This window comes from Heterodontus francisci, chromosome 13, assembly GCF_036365525.1.
Source record: "Heterodontus francisci isolate sHetFra1 chromosome 13, sHetFra1.hap1, whole genome shotgun sequence".
Lineage (NCBI taxonomy): Eukaryota > Metazoa > Chordata > Chondrichthyes > Heterodontiformes > Heterodontidae > Heterodontus > Heterodontus francisci.
The window spans coordinates 115286658-115300524 of record NC_090383.1 but is presented as its reverse complement, the minus strand read 5'-3'; the positions used below and the strand labels follow the sequence as shown (position 1 = coordinate 115300524).

At 44.2% G+C, this 13867-nt stretch overlaps 1 protein-coding gene across 3 annotated transcripts in view; it reads right to left on the bottom strand.

Annotated features, from left to right (window-relative positions):
• ccdc28a (coiled-coil domain containing 28A) overlaps window positions 1-2638 on the bottom strand; it is a 29177-nt gene extending 26539 nt beyond the window's left edge. For all 3 annotated transcript variants that reach the window (XM_068045517.1, XM_068045519.1, XM_068045518.1), the window contains exon 1: window positions 2319-2638. The gene's annotated coding sequence lies outside the window, so the exon portion shown is untranslated. The remainder of the gene's footprint in view (window positions 1-2318) is intronic.
• Window positions 2639-13867: the final 11229 nt, after the last annotated feature.

Here is a 13867-nt window from a genome sequence, read left to right as displayed (position 1 = left end):
CCCAGCTCACCCCCTCGCACCCCCGCTCATTCCCCTCGCACCCCCGCTCATTCCCCTCGCACCATCTTCCCCTCGCACCCCTCTCCCCACCGCACCCCCTACCCCCCCCCCACACCTCCCACCGGCATCCACCTACCCCTGTGTAGTGGCCCTAACAACCCCACTGCCTCATGGGCGTCTCAGGAGAGACCAAGGCTAAGGGAGTAAACCCTAACAGAAAATCCGAAGCGGAACCCCGAAGGCGGTCATGTGTCACCTTTGGCATGTTTCCGGCAGTTCCTGCAGCCATACCGGTGCCAAACATCGTGCTCTGCACTCCTTTGGACCCCACCAGGAAGGCCGAGAGGGGGGCTTTGACGCTTGGGCAATTCACAACCTCCATACATCCGCCCAGGCATGCGCCATGGAGAGGTCACTCCATAGTCGCCTCAGAGCGACCAAATCAACACAGAATGCAGCAGTTACGGGTTATAAGTCCAACTCAATTACCAATTTTATATGCAGCACCTGTGGAAGAGTGTCACTCTAGAATTGGCCTTTATAGCCACTCCAAGCGCTGCTTCACAAACCACTGACCACCTCCAGGCACATACCCATTGTCTCTCGAGACACGGAGGCCAAAGAGAAGAGAATTTCCTAATGGCTCTTTTACAGCAAGGTTATTAATTAGCCATTTCTCATTACATAGTATTATATCTAAAACAGCCCAATCCCTAGTTGGTTCCTCAATATACTGCTCCAGAAACCCGTCTTGTATACACTCCAGGAATTCATCCTCCATAGCATTAGTGCTAATAAGGTTTACCCAGTCTATATGTAAATTTCAGTCATCTATTACTGTATTACCCATGCTACACGCAGTTCAATTTCCTGATTCATACCGTGCCCAACATTACCACTAGTCTGGTGGCCTATAAACAACTCCCACCAATGTTTGCTGCCCCTTGCTGTTTCTTAGCTCCACTCAAACTGATTCTACATCATGCTCCTTTCATCTAAGATCCTCTCACTAATGTACTGATCTCGTCCCTTATTAACAATGCTACCCCATCTCCTTTTCTCCTCTGTCTATCCTTTCTAAATGACAAATATCCATGATTATTCAGTTCCCAGTCCTGGTAACCCTGTCTCAATGACAATTAAATCATACCCGCTTACCTCTATTTGTGCCTGACAATCATCTACCTTGTTGCGAATGCTGCATGCATTCAGATAGAGTGCCCTTAACTTTGTCTTATTATTCCTCATTCTGATCCTATTTGATGTTCGCCTTCGTTTCATCTGCCTTCTAATTTTGTTTACTACTTTGCTACTTCCTGTTACTAGTTTTGCTTCCTTCCAATCTGAGCTCCCTATCAGGTTCCCAAGCCTCCACCAATCTAGTTTAAACCCTCCCCAACAGCACTCGCTAATCTCCCCACAAGGATTAGTCCCAGTCCTGCTAAGGTGAAACTCGTTCATCTTGTATAGATCCCACCTGTCCCAGAACAGGTCCCAATGCCTCAGAAATCTGATGCCGTCCCTGCTGCACCAATTCTCCAGCCATGTATTCAATCGCTCAATCCTCCTATCGCTATGCTCACTAGCACGTGGCACTGGGGGAATCCTAAGATTACTGCTTATGAGGTCCTGCTTTTTAATTTCTTTCCTAACTCCCAAACTCTGCTTTCAGGAACATATCTCTCCCTTCCTACCCATATTGTTGGTACTAATGTGGACCATGACCTCTGGCTGTTCACCCTCCCCCAGAAGAATGTCCTGCAGCAGAGTTCTGCATGACCTCAAGTTTACAGAGAATAGAATGTGGGAGACCAGCCGGAATTATTTTGGAATAGTCAAGTCCAGAAGTAATGAAGGCATGAATGAGGGTTTCAGCAGCTAAGACAGGGACGAAGCTGGGCAACATTACAGAGGTGGAAATCTTAGTGATGGCACAAATGAGATCAGAAGCGCATCTCGGTGTCAAACGTGACACCAAGGTTGCGAATAGACTGGCTTAATCTCAGACTCTTGTCAGGGAGTACAGTTGGTAGCTAGGACATGGAGTTTGGAGTAGGGACCGAAAACAACGGCTTCAGTCTTCCCAATATTTAATTGGAGGAAATTCCTGCTCATCCAGTACCGGATGTTGGATAAGCAACCTGATAATTTAGCATTCACGGTATTGTGGGAGTTTACGGTGTTGACTCCTCCCCTCCCCCATAAGCACAAACTTACACACACAAGGCCAGCTTCAAGGTAGGAGTCTATTGTAAAGCAATGTGGAATGGGCTGCTGAGGACGTGATATAAGTGCAGTAGAAATACCAGGATTCCTACCTTCTAGTCGCTATGCTGCAGAATATGGGGCCGAGGCCATGATGGGTCTACGACGCCGAGGCAGTGTCGAAGCAGACACAGGAGGAATGGCCACTGAGACGGAGGCACCAGAGGCCGACCCGGAGAAACAACAGCAGCTTCGAGGGAGCCGGGCCTGAGCTAAGAGGCTTGTGCAGTATGAGAACCTTCCACTCCGGAGATCCACAACGACAACAATCCAGCCCGTCTAAAGTCACCTGGGCCCCGCTCCCTCACTAAAACCAGAGCTCTGGTTGCCATGGCACCGCTCACCTCGCAGGCACCGCCTTCCGCCTGGTCCTTTGCCCCGGATGAGTTTGCGAAGCTGGGCATTCTGGGGGTTGTAGTTCCCGTCGCACGGCGCTGCGGCAGATCCTGCGGAGGTGGAACTACATCCCCCAGAGAGTCCCGCGGTGGCGGGCGGGCCCGCAGCAGCAGGTACAGATACAGGTGAGCGTCCCAGCCTCGTCAAAGATCGACAGCTTGTACAACTTTAACATAGAAAACAGGCTCAGAGCTGTCACATTCTTCAAAGCAAATGCAAATCTATAGCAAAGAGGTGCAGCACAACAGCCTACAGTCACTACCTATGGGTGATTCGTTACAATAACTAGATATAGGTCTACTCACTACAACTGCTAAAAATACAGGGTGAAAAACTGACATTTATATATCTTTCACGACCACAGGACGTCCCAAAGCACGTTACAGCCAATGAAGTTATTTCGAAGCAGTCACTGCTGCCCTATAGGCAGCCTATTTATGCAGAGCAAGATCCCACAAACAGCAATGTGACAATGATCGGATAATCTGCTTTTGTGATTTTGAATGAGAGACAAATGTTGTAGAGAGTGCTACCACCTGTTAATTCGCTACACTAACAATATATAGGTTAACTCACTACAGTGACTCGATATAAGGATAACTTCAGGAATGAGACGTACGATGCTTCAGTACAATAACTAAATTTACGGTAATTCACACTAAGTAAATATGAGGTAACTCACACTATAATATTGGGCAGCTCAACAGTTGGTAAATCACCAATGAATCAATATGATTGTTTCTGAATCTACAAATATGTGGATGGCATCACCAACAGTGTGCCATGTGGCCTCATCAGCCATGGATAAGGGCAAGAAAATAGAAATCAATAGGAGTTCCCATTCATAACCACTCCTCCCTAGTAGTGACTCCTCCCTACTCGAAAGTACGAGTGGATGCAGCCGATAGCTGAGGAAAGTATTGGGATTGGTTGTGATGCCCTCACTGTAGCTAAGTAACACAATGACCATGTAATGAGGCATTGGATTGTGATTCAGGAGAAGTGGGTAGGAAGAAAATTGATTAGTGAGGGAAAACACTGCACTGCTTAGTATTACAAGCAAAATATAAAGAGATATGAATATTTCCTGATTTATTGTGTGTATATTTGCTGACACTAGGCTGAAAAATGGATGTGCAATCAGAATGGTAGGGACAGTGTATGGATGGCTAAAGGTGAAGTGGAAAGGGATCTGGTCGTATATTCGGCAAATGTTTGTGCTTTAGCAATGAACAAAGTGAATAGAATCTTTAATTATATTACTAGATCATTGAGTGTAAGTTGGATGCCAAGCTAAAGCTGGAGTCAGTGCCCTGATCAGATAGCACTTTGAGTATTGTGGTGTATTTTGGACAACAAAGAGACCTGAGGGAAACATTCAAGCCCTGAAGGTGGTATAGAGGAGAAACATGATGCTGATCTCTGGTATTGAAGGATTGAGTTATGAGGAAAAATAGGATAAACTGGGACTCTTCAACTTGAATGCAAGTAAGCAAATGGAAGTAAGCAAATGTAAGGTCATCCATTTTGGAACTAAAAAGAATAAAACAGGGTACTTTCTAAATGGTGAAAAGTTAGAAACAGTGAAGGTCCAAAGAGACTTGGGGGTCCAGGTACACAGATCATTAAAATGTCATGAACAGGTACAGAAAATAATCAGAAAGGCGAATGGAATGCCTTTATATCTAGAGGACTAGAATACAAGGGGGTAGAAGTCATGCTTCAGCTATACAAAGCCCTGGTTCAACCACACCTGGAGTTACTGTGAGCAGTTCTGAGCACCACACCTTAGAAAGGATATATTGGCCTTGGAGGGAGGCGGTTGCAGGTTTACTAGAATGCTACCTGTTCCCCAAGGGTTAAATTACGAGGAGAGGTTACACAAATTAGGGTTGTATTCCATGGAATTTAGAAGGTTAAGGGGTTATTTGATCGAAGTTTTCAAGATATTACAGGGGAACATACGAATTAGGAGCAGGAGTAGGCCAACAGATAGGGTAGATAGAAGCTACTTCTGCTTGTTGGGGAGTCTAGGACTTGCGGTCATAATCTAAAAATTAGAGGCAGACCTTTCAGTAGTGAAATTAGGAAACATTTCTACACACAAAGGGTGGTGGAAGTTTGGAACTCTCTTCTGCAAATGGCAATTGATGCTGGATCAGTTGTAAATCTTAAATCTGAGATTGATAGATTTTTGTTAACCAAAGGTATCAAGGGATATGGAGCAAAAAGGTGGCTATATGGAGTTAGGTCACAAATCAGCCATGATCTCATTGATGGTGGAAAATACTTGAGGGGCTAAATGACCTAGTCCTGTTCCTATGTTCCTTACAGAGGATAGATGATATTAAATGGTATATAAGTTTAATCCAGAACACCACCTCTAGGTAAGCCAAGACACACGAACAAGAGAGCAGAGGACAAGTTAGAATCCTGCAAATTGTGATCGACATTTGGAATGGAATTTCAGGAATGTAGTGGAGGCAAAAAAATAGAATATTAGATTAATTTGAGCCAGAAGTGGTATGCTGGAGAATGTAAGTTTATTTTTATTCTGAATGGATGAGCTAAGTGGGCTGAATGCCCCTCTCATCTGTGTTTATCTTGTGATGCACTGACATTTCCTCTGTTCCTGTGGAGAAGCAGCCAGCCTCTGTCCAGTGCTTCATTTGTGTCTGTATAACGGCACATGTTAATTTTCAATATGAGCAGAGGTATGGTGGGTATGCTTCTCCATGTATTTTTGCCTTAAAGTTAGCTGTGGGAATCCTATTTCATTCTTAATATTTTTAACTTCCACAGTTATTTCTTTATATTTTTCCCCTCCTCCCTTTTTCTCCTGCCCTCTTGTGATGTCAGGCCTCTGTGGCAGACTCAGTAATGCAATACCTAAGCAAGGGGGCCTTGTACTACTCTAGTCCACTATTGATGATTGACCAGCAAGCCTTGTTTACTAATAGAACCGGCAGAGATAGACCTGCCTCTTGAGGGAACAAGCATTCTTCCCACTCAGCCCCAGACAAGCCAGAGCTTGTGGAGTAGATAGATAGTGTCTTGTACTGGTAAACTGTGTGGCTTAAAAAGAAAGAAACCGTCTTTTGTGACCTCGGGCATCTTAAAGCACTTGATAACCAATAAGGTACATTTAAAATGTAGTCACTGTTGTAATTAGAGAAACGTGGCAGCCAATTTGCACACAGAAAGATTGCAGAAACTGCAATGGTATAATGACCAGATCATCTGCTTTTGTGATGTTGGTCAAGGAATAATGATTGGCCAGGACAGCAAACAGAACTCCCCTGTTCTTCTTTGAAATAGTGCCGTGGGAACTGTTACATCCACCTGAGACGGAAGATGAGGCCTAGGTTTAATGTCTCATCAGAAAGACAGCACCTCCCACAGTACTGCACTGGAATGTCAGAATGGACTTTGTGTTCCACTCTGAAGTGGGACATGAACCCACAACCTTCTAGTACCCACTAAGCCAATTTATGTTAGCTGATTAAGCGCCAGAGGTCCCCAAGTCCTAGTTGGCTTTTGCTAACCTTGTGCGCAAGTGCACTTAATTTAGGTGGGTGGACTATGTCCATATAGAATGTAGCATTTCATAGCTGGCAAACAGAAGTTCTACCTGTCTGGATGACTCAGTATCTTAGTTTGGAGACTTGTAAGCAGGGTGACTTGCCAGAAATGAAAACAGAAAATGCTGAATGGCTTGTCAGACTCTGGTTGACACATGTTAGGGCACAGCTCTACTGCTGGGAACCCTCCACCATACCCTTAACATAAGCCCAGAGAGGCTGTTTGATTGTGCGTGAGGGCATGACCGCTGAGCACGATCATGTCCTCTCCTGGCATCAACACGTGTGCAATTTTTAGTACTAATTGGATAGTGATCAGGAGCAGGAATCCTGGCTGTTTTTCCCCCTTCTGTGCCTTGAGACACCGAGGCCAATTGTAGTCCTTGTACCACTGTCCTGATTTAGGAAAAGAGAATGGATTCTCCTTGTTTTATTGTGACTTTTTCTTGAATATCTAAGGAGGATAGATATCAGGAATGTTCATTTGCAGGATTGTGTAGCAAGTAAGTACATGCTGTCAACTGTGGTTCAGTGGGTAGCACTCTTGTCTTTTGAGTTGGAAGGTCATGCATTCAGGTCCCACTTCAGAAACCTGAACACACAATATTAGCTGGCACTTCAGTGCAGTACTGAGGGAGCGCTGCACTGTTGAAATGCCGTCCTTGGAGTAAGATGTTAAACTGAGGCCCCACTGTGCTATTTTGAAAAGCAGGGGAATTCTCCCTTGTGTCCTGACCAATATTTATCCCTCAGCAAATATCACTAAAACAGATTATCTGGTTATTATAAATAACATTGTCATGGGAGTCAAAGGGTATCGGGTGTAGGCAGGAAAGTGGAGTTGTGTCCAAAAACAGATCAGCCATGATCGGAGCAGGCTCGAGGGGCCAAATGGCCTACTCCTGCTCCTAGTTCGTATGTTTGTATGTTCATATTGCTGTTTGTGGAAGCTTGCTGTGTGCAAATTGGCTGCTGTATGCTTACATTGTAACAGTGACGACACTTCAAAAGTACTTCATTGGCTGTAAAGCTTTGTGATATCCTGAGATTGTGAAAGGTGCTATATAAATGCAAGTTCTTTCTTTCTATAACTGAACACAAAAAAAACCCAAAATATTAACTGGAAGTAAAACATCTTGTTTTAGGACTCTCCTTTTTTCCCACGTCATTACTGTAGGAAATTAACTCTCAATCATTGAACAAAAAGAAATCCGGTATAGTACATAAAGGTTAATTTTTATCTGTCCTTGAGGCAGCAGTACAAAATATATTAAATTAAAAATGTAGCCTAACTAATTACAAATATAATGGACCAGATGCACACATGGATTTTTTTTCAATTTCACCTACCCAATTAAACTAAGATTCCCAGGGTAGTGCGGTTAAAGATGACACACATATCCTTTTAATCTTAGATCTTTCTACTGCCTTATTATTAGCACAAAAACTCATTAGTTGCCACTGATGCTAATACCTCCAGATTAATTATATTATTTGTAGAGCTTCATCTTGAAGAATCTGTTTAAAATGAATCTTCATGGCTTTTCCTACCAACTAATCCATCTTCAAGCATCATACATCAGCCAGATGTCTTGTTAGAAACCTGAACACGTTCATAAAATTTGTGTAGCGGCTTTGTGATGCGCTGCTCAGCTTCCAGATTGGAACCCTCATCCACTCTTGTATTACACGTCCAGGCTCGGTTTTTCCATTCTTCTCCTCACCAGCTTCCTGAACTATGTCCCACATCAACGCATCAAAACATCTGCTGTCCACATCGTGTCACAGAATCATACAGCACATAAGGAGGCCATTCGGGCCATTCATGCCTGCGCCAGCTCTTTGAAAGAGCTATTCAATTAATCCCAGTCCCCCCGCTCTTTCCCCATGGCCCTGCAAATATTTCCCTTTCAAGTATATATCCACTTCTGAGCATTACTATTGAATCTGCTTTCACGACCCTTTCAGGCGGTGCATTCCATATCACAACTTGCTACGTAATTTTTTTATCCTCATCTCCCCTCCGGCTCGTTCGCCAATTACTTTAAATCTGTATCCTTTGGTTACCGATCCCCATGACAGTGGAAACCATTTTCCCCTTTTTTACCTTATCAAAACCCTTCATAATTTGGAACCTCGATGAAATCTCCCGTTATCTTTCCCTGCTTCTCTGATCTCTCCACATAACTGAAGTTCCATATCCCAGGTACTTGTCCTGCTCATCTAACACCCCTGACCGCACTAATGATGCACCCATCCCTGACCGCACCAGTCACGCTAATCTCTCATTTACATATCCTTCCATGCCCTTGAGGCACCCTGCAACTTCCTCCAGCTCTGCATTTCCCCTTGCAAATGCTAGTTTTCTGCCTCTGGTCTACTTTATGTTCCCCATCCTTCTAGTTCACCATTGGTGGCAGAACCATCTCACTCCCTGTGCCTCATACCCTGGAATGTTCTTCCCAAACCCTTCTTTCTTGCTACATCTCTCCTCAACTTCAGAACCTCTCTAAAACCTACCCATCCACTTTGGCCTTCAGAAACCTCTCCTACTTGTTCAAATCTAATGCATAACTCTCTGAAACTCCTCTGGATAATTTGCCTGTTCTAAAGGAACTATTTAAATGCAAGTTCTTCTTATTCTTTTTCAGTCTGTGTTGAGCTTGCTGACCTCAGCCGGGACTGGTTGGCAGTAAATTGGAAATCCCAATACCGGCCGACGATGGAGAAACTGCAGAGTCTAGTTTTGGAATTTGGAATGTCACAATGGTGCAGAGGAGGTGTTGTTTCATGACTGGGGTTAAGGCACATAAATGGAGCAGAGGTGAGGGATCTTTACAGGTGTTAGCCATGGCTCACTTGGTGACACTCTCGCCTCAGGTTGTGGGTTCAAGTCCGAGTCCAGAGAATTGAGCACAAAATCTAGGCCCGCCCTTCAGTCCAATCTGAAGAAGTGCTGCACTGTCAGAAGTGCTGTCTTTTGGAGGAAATTAAATTTTGGGAAGACTGAAGCCATTGTTTCGGTCCTGGCTGGTCTCCCACATTATAACTTCCTTAAACCTAAGGTCATCCAAAACTCTGCTGCCCGTGTCTTAACTCGCACCAAGTCCTGTTCCCCTATCAACCCTGTGCTCGCTGATCTACATTGACTCCCAGTCAAGCAACGTCTTGATTTTAAAATTGTCATCCATCTTTCAAATCACTCCATGGCCTTGCCCCTCCCTATCTTTGTAATCTCCTCCAGCCCTACAATCCTCTGAGATATCTGCGCTCCTCTAATTCTGGCCTCTTGCACATTCCCAATTTAATCGCTCCACCATTGGTGGCCACGCCTTCCGTTGCCTAGGCCCTAAGCTCTGGAATACCTTTCCTACACCTCTCTGCCTCGCTACTTCACTTTCCTCTTTAAAACCTACCTCTTTGACCAAGATTTTGGTCATCAGACCTAATATCTTCTTGTGTGGCTCTGTGTCATATTTTGTTTTATAAAACGCTCCTGTGAACTGCCTTGGGATGTTGTTTTACTTTAAAGGCGCTAGATAAATAATAAGTTTTCATTGAAACTTTAAACTGAGGCACTGTCTGCTCTCTCAGGTGGATATAAAAGATTCCATGGCTCTATTTTGAAGAAGAGCAGGGGAGATATCCCTGGTCTCCCTCAACCAACATTGCTAAAAAAAAAATCTGGTCATTACCACATTGCTGTTTGTGGGAGCTTGCTGTGTGCAAACTGGCTGCTGTGCTTCCTACATTGCAACAGTGACTAAACTTCTTTGGCTGTAATGCGCTTTGGGTCATCCCTGTGGTTGTGAAAGACGCTATATAAATGCAAATTATGTCTTTCTTAATCTAGCGGACACTGGTGCCATAAAGTGGAAAGGCTACATCTTGCAAGTGAAACAGCTGTCCATGTTGAGATATCAGCACCATTTAATCTGTCACGAAACTTTAGGCAGAGGCTAACTCCATTGATTCAGGTAGATGTTAAAGATCCTGTTAATCAAAAATAATGTAGTTCTTTAGAACTCCTGGACAACTATTATCACCAAAATGAAACTGATTAACTGGTCATTCGTCTTATTCTTATTTATGGGACCATGTTGGGTACAAAATAGCTGCTGCGTTTGCCCATGTAACAAGCCACCAGACCTCAAGGCAACTCAATGTACACAAAGTGTTTTGAGATGTTTCTGAGAGATGTGATGAGGTTCTATATAAATGCGAGTCAGTTACTGAAAAACAAACATGAACCTTTGCATCATCAGACCAAAATGACTCTCTTTCCACTGTATTTGTCAAGGTTTGATCACTCCCAAAAGTAGAACAGGTCTGTTGTATTAATTGCACAAAAGCCGATTAAACCTTTTCTCAAATTATTGCAAGCCACACAGAAAAATAGTGCAGATCGTGAGAGTACTGACACCTTAGGTAAATTGCTTAATATATTGCGTACATCTGACCAATGTAAGGTCAATATCCTGTGCAGGATCAGGAAATGGTGTTTTGCAGCCAACAATCACAATTCGCTCATCATCCGACAATGTCTGGATTTTTTTTTAAAAGCTCACCTAAGTGCAGCTTTATAAATGGTTAAATTTCCTGCACGAATTGTGAATATTAAAAAAAAATCCGCAAGCTGTGGGACTCATGAGCAAATGGTGAGTATTCACGTTTCAGATGGATGAAGACTAATCTTGATCCAGTTATTTTTGCCCACAAATCGATAAGGTATGCAGCGGTCAGGAAGATATTTTGTTATACGCCAGAAATGAAATATCTGCAAGGCATCTGGAACAGACAGGATATACCCTGCAATTGTTAAGGAAGTGAGTGAGGAAATAGGCAAAGCTGTGGCAGGAACATTAAATGACAAGTGCACAATAGAGAATGCTATCCCAATATATGGAAACAATCTAAACAATAGTGAAGCATGAGCCTGGAAATTATGAGCCATATAACCTAATACATATAATGGAGAAAACTAAGAAACAAAATGTTACCCATGTTTGTGTGAAGAGCACAGCAGCCATAAGGAGTGGTCAAGACCATCCACAAGTTCCCCTCCAAGCCCACACATCATCCTGACTTGGAACTATATCGCTATTTTATCACTGTCATGGGATCAAAATCCTGGAACTCCCTTCTTCACAGTACTGCGGTTGTCCAACCTTTTCGGGCGGAGGGCTGCATTACGACTTTTGCTCGGCCCGGTTGGGGGGTGGTGCAGTGAGCAAATTTTGAAAGATAAAGGCATCAAAAATGTATCTTATGAATAAAAACAACAATAAATGTGCATTTTTGTGATGAAGCATTAAATGAGAAGACTAATTTATTGACTTACTTTCTTGTCACTATATTGAAAACTGATTTAGTGACATTCCTGGCATTGTTTTTGCTTGTATAAATAGGCAATCTCTGCCTGCACACTTGATGTAGTAATGCAGAGTATTCTGGATAGATTTCCATCTGTCAGGAAAGACCTTGATCTCCCTCCCCCCTCGCCCCACACTCTGTGAGTGTGCCTGTGTGTGTGTTTCGTTCTATCTTCTTCCCCCCACCCCCTTCCCCAGGACTATGGGTCACAGATTGAAAGTTTTGTGCAAAAGCTGCAGGGGAAATATGAGGAAGCACTTTTTTACACAGCAGGTGGTAATGACCTGGAACTCACTGCCCACATTGGTGGTGAAAGTGGAGACAATCAATGACTTCAAGAGGAAGTCGGATGGCCACCCGAGATAAATAGACTTCCAGGGCTATGGGATCGATCCAGGGAGTGGGACTGACTGCAGAGCTCCGTGGAGAGTCAGCATGGACCCAGTGGACCGAGTAGCCTCCTGTGCTGTAAGTAAATGACTCAATGACTCTCTCCTCTCTGTCTCTCTTCCCCCCTGTCTCTCTCCCGCTCTCTTCCCCTCCTTTCTCCACCGCCACCCCCCCCCCCGTGTCTTCCGTGTTCCCTGCTCCATGTTCCCCACCCTGTTCACCGCTCCGTTTTCCCTGCTCCCTGCTCAGTGTTCCCTATTCCCCACTCAGTCTTTCCTGCTCCCTGCTCTGTTTTCCCGCTCCTTGCTCAGTCATCCCTGCTCAGTGTTCCCCACTCTCCGCTCAATGTTCCCCGCTTAGTGTTTCCCACCACAGTCATTCCCACAGCCGGATACCTACCATGCCTGATTATTTAAGTTGGGCCAAGTGGAGGCAGGAACCTGCCCAGTGTGCAGGATACTGGACATTCACTGAATCGCGGGAAAGCAACAGGGGCAGCCAATCCCAGGTGCCTGTGCCGCATTCCACCAATCAGCGCTAACGCTGCCTGCGCAACTCCTGTCAGTCACAGGGAGTGACCAATCAGAGGGGTCCCCCTGCCTGTCAGACAAAGGTCCTGCCTACACACTCTGCCTGACATACAGGGGAGCCGTCAATCAGAATTGAGCCACAGGCAGATTGGTAAACCAGATGGAAACCTTTGGCGGGCTGGATTCTGGCCCGTGGGCTGTATGTTGGACAACCCGGCTCTACATGAGTTCAACAATTTCAGAGCATGAATGGCCTTTTAAAAAAAATGTTACCTTTTAACCATGTGCCTGTTTTTCATGTTGTACTTTTGGACAGAGCTGCTCATTATTCTGCCATTCACACTCTCTCTGGACTAATGCTTTGTCTTCCACCATAACTCTTTGTCTTTGTCTCATGACATCTTTGTTAATCTCTCTTTCCCTCTGCCCTATCACACACTTTTTGTTCTCTTCCCCACAACCCCCCGCCCTTCACTTTCTTAAAACTTTACTTTTTTTTTATCTTTGCCAGTTCTGATGAAAGGTCACATACCTGAAACATTAACTCTGCTTCTCTCTCTACAGATGCTGCCTGACCTGCTGAGTATTTCCAGCACTTTCTATTTTTATTTCAGATTTCCAACATCGGCAGTATTTTGCTTTTATTTTAGCCAGTGAGAAAACCTGGAATAACAGCAAGCAAAACTCAACACCAGGATTCGAGAGTCAGTAAGGAAACCAGGAATGATGGTACCAGAACATGTCAAAGGGATCAGTGAGAAAACGAAAGTAACTACTATTTAAACTGAATACAGGGATCAAACATCAGTGAAGAAACCAGGATTACCAGCAACCAAAATTAAATACAGCAGTCAGAGAGTTAGTAAGAAACCTTAAGGCAACTTGAATATAACACATAACTACATGTCACAATCTCTGTCTCTTAATATCACCTGCTTTGGCCAGGTATCCATTTGTGTCTGATTAGACTTCTGAAGCACCTTGGAATGTTTTCTATGTTGGAGGCACTATATATATGCAAGTAGTTGCTGCCTCTGATTTCCTGAGTTGATCACTGTCAGTCCAGGTTTTCTCATTGACTATCTGTGTGAGTGTCTTTCTTTTTCACTGATGGGTTCCTTCAGTTCAGGTTGTTTCCAATTTTCTGACTGATTCTACTTTCTCTGCTGAGTTCAGTTACTGATATTCCCAGTTTTCTCACCAGCTCGCTAATCCGTGTGATTGATTGAACTCATTCCCAGCTTTCTTACTGAGGCTGATCCCTAGTGTCAAGAGAAATTAAGTTGCTAGGAAAGACTTGGAGCAATGTGAAGGAAAGGAGACCCCACAGGG